Here is a 12630-nt window from a genome sequence, read left to right as displayed (position 1 = left end):
TGTATGTATACACCATCCTGCAATAAAAGCAAGGTACAATATTCTGTTGATTTAATATAAATTCATGAGCATTACAAATAATAACATTATTTTTACTTACTTTCTGCATATTTACTTATGCAGGATTAAATACTTATTTACTTTAAATCCAAACAAATTGTTTGAAAATGTTTTTATCAATTTTTTTCCTGTTTTACTTAGTTACAAAAGCACTGTAGTCCTAACAAAATGTGTAGAGTTTTCTTACTCTACAGTTTGATCAGCAGAAATCAGATGCTCTCCATGTCAAAGACAAATAATTCTCCCATATATTTACTATCAAAATGTTTAGTTCGCTACTTCTTTGTTTTCTTCAAGCCTTAATTCTTTTTTCACTAGGTTCAGCAAATTATTAAAATACTCATTTTACCACTTTAATACCACTTTAAATGTGGATAACACTGAAGGGGCCAACTTGGCTGATGAAACCAGATGATTAAGGGCAATGAGAACTAACTCTTGTTGCAAAAAGTTATAGGCAAACTTTATGTTATAGAGTGATTTTCAGTAAAATAGCAGATGAAACTTCATATTCAAATAATATAAGTAATTCATATTTGAAAACAGCCTACAGTATACATATTGCATTTATGGTCCTGAAATTAGCTATTAGCATTTAGACAGTAGGTCTTGGAGCAATGCTGTATATAGCTCCTTGAAATGTCTCCTCAAACTCAGCAACAGTCAAAATTGGGCACTAGCAACAGTCAAAATTGGGCACTAGTAAGCAAGAATAGTGAACAAACCAGAAAATGTCATCGTGGTGTTGCATATATACTTGCATAAATCCATGGTGTGTTCATGTATTAAAATTTTCATGCTGGTCTGCACTTCTTTCTCAAAAGTAAAAGAGGAAAATTAGAAAAGAATAAAAAGGCCAGCAATCAAGAGCATGAGACAACTTCCATATATGAGGAGATGAAGTTCACTGACACATCTCAACTTTACGATAAACGTATCTGGGCAATAACCCAGAGTTTTATCTAACCTTGGACAGACTGGAAAAGAACAACACAGATCATTTATTCTTTTTCTCATGGTGCAAGAAATCAGGGTATCAAACACAATTTTTCAACCTGAAAGCTTTCAAAGAAATGTAAAACTCTTAGAAATTCTTTTACACTACCAGGCTGTGAAATCGTTTAATGAATTCTTGGCAAAAGCCCCCTGAAGTGCTATCAGAGCAAAGGTATAGACACAAACTTTGTCTTGGGAATTCCCTTTGCTGTTGAAGAAATATTGCTGCTGTTCCCTTGCTCATTTACTCTCTCCTTAAGCATCCGTGGCTGATCGTGATAGTCAAAGGCGGAGTAGTGAATAGTGGACGTTGCATGTGTCTGATTTTTTTTCCTACTAATGCCATACACCATGCACATATAAATCTTTTAAATAAAAATATAGTTTAAGGGTCGTTTACAGTTCTTAAGTGCTTGATTTAGTAGATGAAGGGAACTGGTTTTATTTAAAATATAGCATCTGTATATGTTTCATGAAAATTTCTTAAAATGAGAAATACACTGAAAGTGTATGTCCAGATAGAAGTTATTTGTTATTGCTGGGCAATATTTGTTATTGGCCTGCTAGTCTAGGTCCTGATTTTCTTCATTATCGTCTTCGCTATCCTTATTTTACCTTTTGAGCACACAGGGACCTGCAGTTCTGATGAACAGGGCTAAATCTTATGGGATACAGTATGAGCTCATTCACATTCAGGTTGCGCAAGACTCTGAGTGCTATTCTACCTGTCTGTGAGAAACAATAACGTTTTACAAGACTGATTTTTAATTGCATCTTTTACTTGGGTGCAGACCAATCCCTGGAGGATCCCTTTTCACTTCTTAAAATGGAAAACAGCAGTGCAAAAAATCATGTTCAAGGTAGAAGCAGTGGATGTTTGGAACTTGCTCTCTGGCTTATCTTCCTTGTTTATTTTGAACTGAAGGAATACTATATCTGAGAAAACCCTGTAAGAAAATAGGTTTTTTGAAGGGAGTTTTCAGTATTAAAGTGTGGCATTTTTTTAAAATTCTAATTCTACAAAGCAAATAATCATTATGATAATTTCCTAGCTTCAGAGTGAGGCAACTGAAGTTTTATTCTATTTTAGGAGCTCTTGGATAAAGAATTTGTATGTATAATATAATTAGATTTGATTTCATTGGTAGTATAACTATGGTATGCTTAGTATTAATAAAAAACAGAATGCATGTGGCAGGGCTTGAAAGAAAAAGGCCTCCTAATTCACTGGGATTGTTTTTCATTATATGGTTTGCTCAGGCCTGGAGATCCATGAGCTACTACTAAAGCCTAACTGAGAAAAGCAAGTTTATTGTCAATGAGCTTGAATTTACAATGCTTCCACTGAGAAATTTTTAAGGGTCTGTTAATCTCAAAATAGTTGGAAAAAATTGAATTTGGGCACCTTCTGTCTTCAATTTTTCTTTGCCTATAACTGGCGAAGTATGTTATGTTACACAAGAAGTAGCAAAGGGGCTCTTTGTTTCTGTGTGCATCCAGACCCACCTTGGACTCGGTGGGATACAGTGCCAGCAAGCCACGTATGACATCACCGATCCTTTGCTTTGAAATAGGTTGCTACTAATGACGGGTGTTCCCAGTGCATGATCTGCCTGGAAATGGGAGCAGTAAATACACAAAATGTTTGTGTGGTGTGGGTCAACATTACACCAGGGTGTAGGTCTGGATTGGCAGCTGTTAGTAAAAGATGATGCTGCAGCTGAGAGGCAGCAGAACATGGAGCTCTGTTATGGTTGCTGAGATCTGGTGAATTTGCTGGAGAGCTACCCAAAGTGCTCCGCTGGTAACTGGGGTTTGCTTGCTTGTATTCCTGCTAGGTGCGTATACTATTCAGATATTCATGACCTTTCTTAACTTTCTTTCTTTTACTGACCATTTTTCAGGGTGCAGGATGGTGGACTGGTTACGTCTTTGGTTTCATCTGATCAGATTTGGTCTACTTGGAGTTATATTCTTCTGCATAGTGCAGCAGAAAGAAAAATATTTCCCTAGTATCTGTATATGGCTTGTTGGCCTGTGGGTGTTTACTTACTTGGGAAGTTCTTGGATGGTATTCGAGTTGGAAATTGGAGGTGGCTCCAGTATTTTTGTTCCTTTGCACTGGTAAAAACCCTAAATATTTTTTTGTTTTGAGAGAAAAAAGGAAGAAAACACAGAATTTATGGTAGTGATTATTCTTCTCTGAGATTTCAGCTTATGACTGGAAGATTATTTAGTGGTTTATGCCAAGTGGAATAGCTGCAGCAGAAGACAGAAAAGCAAGTAGAATATTGATCAAATCAAAGCAGCCTGGAAGGTACTGTTTTATAAAAATTTCCCTGCTGAAAAAATGTTCAAATATTTCCCCATGGAAGGTGTTGAAGGACAGAGAGAAAGGCTGTTGTTTGTTAACGGGTTTTTTCCTTTGGAAAACATTTTGGTGGGAAGCTGAAACATATTTTGAAGGAAAATGCCCCAGCCAAGTTTGGTAACTGATGTGTGAGAACGGTAGTTCAAAGCTATGCCTCTCTCTGTCCAGGCTTTGGACTCTTTAAATTCGATGCATTTAAGTCTGTTAGCTAAAGCAGAAGTACTGGAAGATACTGTATATAGTGTCCTTATAAAACTATAGTACCAAAAATGGAAATGCTTACAACATTTTGAAGAATACCAGTTTCTAACGTTTACAGGAAAGAAATGCCTCCTAAATACTTTTGTCAATACTCACATATTTTTCTAGCTGTCATATTTCAGATACAGTCACATTTGTATGTCTGATAATGCTACAGCTTATATGGTGGCATGAATTACTCATTTAGTGTTCTATACATTTATGCAACATAGGATAAGCACGGACATCTGATCCTGTCTCTTTTCTAATCCAAGATGGTTCCTGTTAGTTATGTTTACAAGGATTCCTATTTGCAGGTTATAAACTGCCTGTTTCTGTTTGTTGTGTGGTATGAAGAGAATGAAAGCACAGCAGTGTCTGGCTGCTAGGGAATACTACAATGCACGTTACTGATATTAAATAAGATGTAAACGTGTAGCTAATATTTTCCCAGTTCTGCCCTTTCATGTGTTATATGGATGAGATCAGCTCTCCCAGCTGAGGCAGGGCTCCTTGCAAAGCCAGTCAGAAAGGTTTTCCCTGAGTAAGGGAGAAAGAAGGGCAGCAGAACTCTGTTCCTGTTGTGCAAAGTACTAACAGGGAAAACATAATATGCTGTCACAGGAAGACTTCGTGGTTGATACTCAGAAAATCAAAGTGAAATGAAAACTCCATGGATGTACTCTGACAGTCTTGCTTTTAAAAAGCAGGGCTGTCCAAAAGTCTGTTGAGTGTACCAGTCTTAGAAAGGGGAGCAACAAGAAAAACAAAAAACAGGTGGTCATTATGATTCTAATAAAGGCGACATTTGAGGTTTTTCCTGTTATTTTAAGGAGAAAATAAATAAGTGTATGGAAACTTCATTTATTTCCTAGTCCCACATCCGGACACAACCTGCAGAGGGTATTTCCAGAACAAGGATTGATTCTCAACCTATCAGGCTCTGTGGCTGAATTTCATAATCCATTAGTAACGTAAGAGTTGTAAGAGACTATTAAAAATGTTAAAAGTTTTTAATAGTTGACAGGTAGTATGATCTGCATTTATTGCAAATATTTCATTGTAATTAGAATCAAAGGCATTTTTTAGATACTTGAGATAAGTGTTAGCAAAAGTACAACTTCTGAAAGCTATTACTATTTTTTCAAGAAAATTGAGTAGCATCATTCTCTCTGTTAAAATTTTATCTAACAGGAAGTACAATATGATTTAATGAAATTCCTCTGATATTTGAAACTGGAGACTGAAAGCCTCTTAGGCCTACAATTCCAGTATTTCACTGTGGTATGTAGCATCTAGCAAAGGATTTCTGCAAGATCAGAAATAGTAGCTCTGCAAGCTCAGAAATAATAGTAGTGGCCTTCTATCATTTGGTTTCCTTCCGATTGCTCCTACTGGAATATCTGTACATTTTCAGGAAGGATTTAGTATGATGGAAGCAACCCTCCCCCTCCCCCCAAACTTAATTAATCAGTCCTTTAGGTGACTAATTAGATGTGCTGAATTTCCAGTGAAGTATAATGTTTCAGCCTAGTTCTTCACGCCTATGTTACCCAGCTGGTATCTGTAAACTGAAAGAGGATGTTGCTACAGTGCATGGTTCCTAATAAAATTCAAATTAAATAATCACCTCAATTATAGATTAAAAACTCAGGTTCAACAATTATCCAAAGAGCTCTACTTCACTGAAAACACGCAGTCATGTACCTACTCCTTTCCCTTCCTGCCTGAATTTATAGCTCTCTCACACAGACATAATTTAGATTTAGCTTAAATTGTGCCCTAAATTGTTTCCATTATCTCAACCTGGAGCAACCTGTGTCTATTCCTGGAATATGATATCATTATTCTTGAGCTGCATTACCTACAGTGTATGCTGTCTTTTCTACATTGAACATTTTCAAGGAAAACCTTTTTCAGTTCCTGTTAATGCTTATACATTTGGGTCAGTTAAATGTGGAAGGAGGAGGACTGTCTCTGATGTATTCATTCCAGTTATGGTAATGGTCTTTGAAGAACATTCTTATTTATTCATAGGTTATATCAAGTTTTTTGATGTCCAATCTAATGTTTATAATACAGAATTATGCTGCATTTTGTAGATTAATGAGCAGTGGTGATAGGTGGAAGAAGTATTGACCATGTAACAATAATCAAGCTTTTGGCCTTAATCAGAATGATTTTGATAGGAATAGCTAAAGCTTTTATTATTCCCGAGTCACTGTCTCCATAAGAATCCCAGTTTACTGGGTTGGCATTTCTGGAGAAAAGGTTCAGGTTTTCAGAGACTTGGTTAAAAACCCATGGGAATTCCTTTTTTACAAAGGCATTTCATTTTTCTTGTCACACACCCACATGCCTTACACGATCTCCCCTTTAGTGATCCAAGCTCATTTTGATTTATTGTCATTCTCTGGGAAGCCAGATTTCCATAAAATAATGGAAATCCATTCTCTATGCTTACTCAAAAATACATCTTTTTAAAGGCTATAGCCCTGCAGAGACTCTGGACAGAAGTCTTTGGAGTCAAGCGCTAATCTGTGTACCAGAAGAAAACAAGAGTAAACAGCAAATTAGGATCACAGATTATTCACATAATAACCACCTGAAACCAGGGAGTTCTTCGCTTCCGCTAAAACTTCTGAATTGTGGATTTACTTTGTATTCTTTGTGTGATAGTGTTTTGAGAACGCATGGTTGTTGGCGCTGAATTTGTGGGTGCTGCTGAAGTGTTAGATACGTGCTACTGCCAACATGCCTAATGTGCAAGGTGTGTAGTGGCTTTTGAGCCCTTTCAGAATAAAATCTTGCCTTGGACTTCTGTGGAGGTACAATGCTAGTAATGCCGTTAGACTGAAAAACTCAGCTTATTGATGCACAGTGCAAACGTGACCTCCACCTCCGAGGGACTGCTAAAGCTCTGGCCCTGCTGGTCAGAGGTGAAGTGCTGAGGCTGGAGCAGCTACTGGGGCTGAGGCCAAGCTCAAGACAAAGCAAATGAAGAAAAAGCTGAAGGCCTAATTTGATTTGCTGTCTGGAGCTGGTGCCTCGAGTCTCTGTAGGCTTAAGCGTTAGGAACAGGAGTAAGGAAGGAGGGGGCTAGTGCTAACTATCAAGGAGATGGTGCAGTTAATTGGAATTTAATTTACAGGCAATGCTAGCAGTCCATCATTGCTGCTGTCTGCATAAGTGACAGGCCAGATCATTCACGGCAGTGAGAATCACTTGGCCTGGGGCCAGGAGAAGGAGTGCAAATGTGACCCTGGTCCTCTCTCTTTCCTAAAAGGGTGATCCTAAGGAAGATGCAGAATTTTTCAAAGTTGCTCCAGAATTTCATGTCTGATCACATCCATACCCAGTCATTCCTGCTTCCTGTTCCACTTCAGAGAAAGCTGGGGGAAGAACCATGTGGCATCAGGAGGTGTCAAGAGGTAGAGGCATGGCCTGTCGCTGTAGAGTTGCTGCTGCAGGGTTGTTCCACCCACAAATTGCCCAGGGGAAGGGGGCTTTGGCCATGGCCTGAGCCAGGAAGGTTTAAGAGCTGGTGGAGTTTGCTGTGCTGACACAGAACCTGGCATTTCATTATGTGATTTTCAAAACCCCAAAGGATGTGAAACTTCTTGAGTTATCCAGCATAATGTGGTGTTTGTAAAGATTTCTTAACTTTTCAAAGTTTCCAAGCTTTCCCCTCTGTGTTTCCTTAAGGATTTTGGAAGAGCGAAATGACTGCAATTTGAGAGCGAGCAGGGAAACCTATTTGCTCTACCAGCAAAGAAACAGAAGTGATGGTTGTGCCTAAAATAACGCAGTCTGGTATTCCATCATCTTTGAAATTTATGTTTGTAGCTGTCCTTTGCGTTGCTCACATCATCTTCAATGAGAACATGGATGGACTTGCATTCACCACCTTCTGTCAAGCTGTTTGCCATATATATTGCTCTGTGAGGCTAACCAGTGAGAAATTCTCTGTTTACAGGAAGGCAGATAGAGCCCATGTACCTCGTTACACATGATATTTACTTCACTGGTTGGTTTGAACCACAATGTAATAGCAGAGATCCAGTTTCAGTACATTGCTCAGGTATGTCCTTATAACCTAATGACCGTGCAGGCATTACCGAATTAGTACTAAGCATGCACTTATGTACTTTGCTAAATGAGACTAATTGATCAAATGCTGTCTGGGTGATCAGATCTGTTGAAATTGAATAACTTCTACTTCACTGTCAAAAGGCAGGTTTTTTTGCTGTTCACTGAAGATTATTACCTTGTTTACCAAGGCTTCTGTTGATTACACAGATTTTCTATATTATTATTATTATTATTATTATTATATTTATTTAGCTTACTAAGGAGTAGAAAGGGTTATTCTGGATTTTATACAGCTTGCAGAGAAGAAAAATAATGACTTCACTCTAAATGCAGGAAAAGATTCTCTTTTCCTGATGCATTTGAAATGTAATTTTGTCTGGCAATTAGAGCCTACGAGAGACTGACTGGCTGGGTATATCAGGTTATGGCCATAATCAAACAGAGTCCACTTCAATTAATCTGATTAGTATACGTTTTGTGATATTCTAAAATTGTTTAGCTTCCCTGTCATTTATTAAGAATAAACTTCTCTTTTACCTAGGGTTGATTGCATAATGTGGAATTATTAATGGTTAGTCATAAGAAACTAATCAAGTTAGAGGCAACATGGAGTGAGGGAATGAGCACAGAACCAGGAGCTAAGTTCGTCCATTAATTTGATACATGGTCTTGGAAAAAATCACTTACTGCTCACTGCAGTCTCTCAATTTTCCTTCAGCTAAAGAAGGAATATTAATACTTATTTCCCTACTTTGCCAGAGTATTGGGAGAACTAGCTAATGCACACGTTTATGATTAAAATATTAAAGTTTCAAAAATGTCAAATTTTTTAAAAATCAAATATTTATGTGTATGTCTGTGTGTTTACCTGTGTATGCAGATAATTAATAATGAAACTGGAGAACTGATTATGCTATTTATATCTTTAATTGTCAATCTGTTTGTTTGGAAGGAGCATTCTCTATCTATTATCTACTTAAATTGCTCCTATCACCAATAATACCCAAGTGAATTTATCCTCGCAAAACCTGTGTGAGGAAGTGAAGTACAGATTAAGGCCAAAACAGACTATTATGATAATTTAGTCTGACTCCTGTAAAACAGAAGACAAAGAATTTTCTTCCAGTAGTTTCTGTGCCAAGGCCCTATCGCGTTTCCTGTTTTATAACAGGAGAACTAAAGCTCAAGGAGAATCAACTCTGATTTTTCTGACTTTTAGATTTACTTCTTCTAATTGGAATTACATGTATAAGTTTACTTGCTCTTAACTGCTTATTGACTTATTTGTGGTGAAAAATTTCATGTGTATTGAAGTATCGATGGTTTTCTTTAATAGTTTGCCTAAGGTGACACAGCACAGAAGGAGGCTAGGAGCAGAACTTGGTTCTTCTGGAGTCCTCATTTATTCCATGTAATTGCAAGGCTCTATGGGTGACAAATAACTTGGGCTCACCTGTGGTGTAAGCGTTTTTAAATTAAAGGCTTAAGCTCTGAGATAAACCTTATGTATTTGTGTAAAAACTCATTTGTTTTCATTCCAGTGAAGCACTGTAATTTTTGGCCACCGGAGTTCTTTCCTCCAGCATGTGGAATGTTGTTTGAAGAAAACACTGAGCCCTGAAGCAAGAGAAGGCCTCATTGGCATTGTGTATTCTTTATCAAGCAATTTTACATTTCTAGTAACAAATATTAAAAATTGTGGAGTTGTAGAACAATTTAAGGTAGAAGGGATGTCTGGAGGCCATCTGGTCCAAGCTGTTCTCCCTCTCAGCACCTGCCCAAAACAGGGCTAACTTCAAAGTTGGAGCTAATTTCAGAGTTAGACCATGTTACTCGGGGTCATCTATAAAATGTGTACTATTTCCATCTTCCTAACAGTTCATTGTGGTGGGATTTCTTATCTGACAATCTGGGGATTCTTAGGATTTAATCCTCTCCTACCAAATCCAGTAATGGTGTGATCCAGCTGTGTCAGTCCTTGATCATCTTGTCTACATTTTCCCAAACACCAAGCTTTGCTCAATATGCTTGTGTTTTGGGGGATAAACTTTGGGCAGGCAACAAAATAATAAGGAAGTATTTGCCTTGTACAGTGTCTAGGCCATCTGACTGAGTTACAAATAATAACCTGCAATACTGTTTTACTATAGTGCAATCAAAAGCAGAATTTAGTATCCTGTGTTCAAATAATGTTCAACTCCTATGTTCTATCCCTCAGGAAAAAAAGAGGTACAGGGAAAAACAGATTCCAGGAATATTTCAGACCCTTTGTCTTAAGTTTTTTACTTTCAGAGCTACTTTCACAGCCTACTGTGTGTGCATGGGAGATACGTGTTTATCACTTAAATAGGAACTCTGCAGGTTATACACATTCCCTTACCCTGGTTAACCCTTTTTACCCCTTCTGCATTATGTATTTTACACTTGTTTTGCATGCACTCAAAATATAGATTTGTTGAAAATTACCACATTTGGCATCCATTTCTTACCTCACAGTTTACCACTCTACCCAATTTGAGGTTGAAGCTTCTTCCACAGTCTCTCTAGTGCGTTGTAGCTTTATTTAGACCATGGTTCAATTATTGGGTGTAGAAATGGCATAAGGCTGTCTCATTTTATCAGACTCATCCCAACAGGAAGATGATGGGTCAGGAGAATCAGAACGTCTTGAACAGCAGTCACAGCAGCTGTCTGTAAGTTTACTTGGATCTTGTTCTAGTGTCATCCCTTGGACACTACCCTCCTTAGCAGCAGGATGGATTAGGTGCACTCCTGGAGCACATCTTTTGATTTAGCTTCATCAGTGAGAAATCCAATTAGATCTGAGATTCTTCTGTGATGTAAACCAAAGTGCAAAGTGGGGACATCTGGGAGATCTGCTTCAAAAGTGCACTCCTGATCCGGACTAAGACACTATTGTAGACATGCTCTTAGTCTTTTAACAGATATAACTTGGAAAGTCCTGAATACTTGCCTGTGAGGTAGTCTTAGGATTGGTCATGAGGTAGACTAAGGTGATGCATGGAAGGAGTCCTTCCCTAGAGTTACATTAGCAGAAGTGACATCAGAAACAGGCTGTTTGGGTTTACTGTTATGACAGATCAGAACTACTGGAAACATAAGCTTTTGTGCTAAGCAAAGCAGGTGAAGCAAATAATTCTTCATAGTAATTGTGTCAAAGTTTTAGTTAGAATTAAAACAAAAGGAAGTTGTGCCAGGAATGCTCAAGGAAACTGCAGTATAGAAAACCTAGCTTTCAGACTTCTGCCAGATCAAGCCCACTGCAACCACATGACACATTTTCTAAACTCACTTAGATAAGCTCACAAAACATTGACAGGAGCTTTGTTCCAGCAGGCTTCATGCCTCATTACGTATCATCTGTTCTTCTGCAGCCAGCATAAACACATCTACAGTGTACAGTGTGCCCCGGTGAATTTGAGCGCGGTGTCGCAGTGTGTCTGTGCCTGGTTTGGAACATGCTCCTACTGCTGAGTAAGCCAACAGTGCATAGATCCAGCCTTTAGGATCGTGGCACCATGACTGCAGGATGCTCACATAAACCTACTTCAGTTCTTGGTAATGCTGTTTATTAAGTGTACAGTCCTAATTTCTCATAATAATGCTTGTTAAAGTAATTTTTAATGACACAGGGGTGGGCTTTTCTTTCCAATTTTTCCTTCTGTGGCTTTTGCAAAATGACTTTTTAATGACTTCTAAGACATGTGGCTATAATCAATATTAGTAGTTCATACATTCAGAAAACTCTTTCTTTGCCTGAACAGGAAATATTATACTTCCAGCAGATATGCTGCTTTCCTCAGGTGTAAAAATGCAAGTGAATACCCTGCTTTTGAAGCATAAAATGGTCTCTACTCTGAAACTGAAAGAAAATAGCAGGAGATATAGGAATAATAAGCAACTGAACATTGAATAGTTTATAAAGTGAATAAAATTGATATTTAAATGCATGCAGCTTTTCTGAGCAGAGTTGTTTCTGAGGGTGTGGGTTTGGTCTGAATTGTTAGTGATAAAATATTGAGTACGTGTATTAATCAGTTTGGACAGATTTTCTTCCTTTCCACACACATACACTAACTGGCTTTACCTGGTTTCACAGTCATACAAAAACATATTTTAGAATCACCTATTACTTATGTTGGAAATAAAAGGTTTAATATTTTCTGAGGGCTCTTATGACACAATAATTCTGGTCCAGCTAATACAATGACATCTTTCAGTGGTAATGTTCTGACAAGTAACCTGCCTGAAATCAATGCAATAAGCTACTTCTTCAAAAATATTAATATATATGTTGACTCTTTGGCCACTGACTTGTGAGCCCTCATAATAACCCTATGCAATGGTATTAGGCTTTTTCAAAGAATTCCATGAACTATGCTATCCCTATTTACTCTTGCACTGAATTTGGCATTGCAGTTGCATGTGGTGTAAGAAAAGGTGGTGCCTGTTTTCTCAGTAATGAAAGCATTGTATGAATATTAAAAAACCTGCCTAGAATATATATTTTTTCTTACTCAACACTTAAAAATCAAGGATTTTTTTTTTCTCCCTTCAGAAGCAGCAGGAGAAAATATAAATCTGAGATTAAAATATGTTTCACCTCTGTTAAATGATACACATTGAAAAGAATGGAACATAAGCAAAAATATCCCCCCCCCCATGTAAGTTTTATCTAGTATAATATTCCCTGAGGAGCTCTGTGTAAAAAGGAAAGAATAAATTGCAATACTGCCAATTAGATGGTGAAACAACAGCTGAAAATGGAGACAGTGAGCAATGCTGTGCAGAATTAGTAAGTTGAAGGGAAAGAGCATCCTTAAACTTTGGGCAAATTTGAATCCCTTCAG

The 12630-nt window shown here is 37.7% G+C and overlaps 1 protein-coding gene across 3 annotated transcripts in view; it reads left to right on the top strand.

Annotated features, from left to right (window-relative positions):
- Positions 1-12630, top strand: part of LOC140647861 (poly(rC)-binding protein 3-like) — a 560741-nt gene that overhangs the window by 228003 nt on the left and 320108 nt on the right. Inside the window, exon 1 of one of the 3 annotated variants that reach the window (XM_072852961.1) lies at positions 11277-11338. The exons of the other annotated variants lie outside the window; for them this stretch is intronic. The gene's annotated coding sequence lies outside the window, so the exon portion shown is untranslated. Of the gene's footprint in view, positions 1-11276; positions 11339-12630 lie in introns of those variants that run through there. 3 annotated transcript variants of the gene reach the window in all.

Source organism: Ciconia boyciana, chromosome 2 (assembly GCF_034638445.1).
Source record: "Ciconia boyciana chromosome 2, ASM3463844v1, whole genome shotgun sequence".
Taxonomy (NCBI): domain Eukaryota; kingdom Metazoa; phylum Chordata; class Aves; order Ciconiiformes; family Ciconiidae; genus Ciconia; species Ciconia boyciana.
Note: the sequence above shows the minus strand (reverse complement) of the source record. Positions and strands in the feature narration are given on the sequence as shown.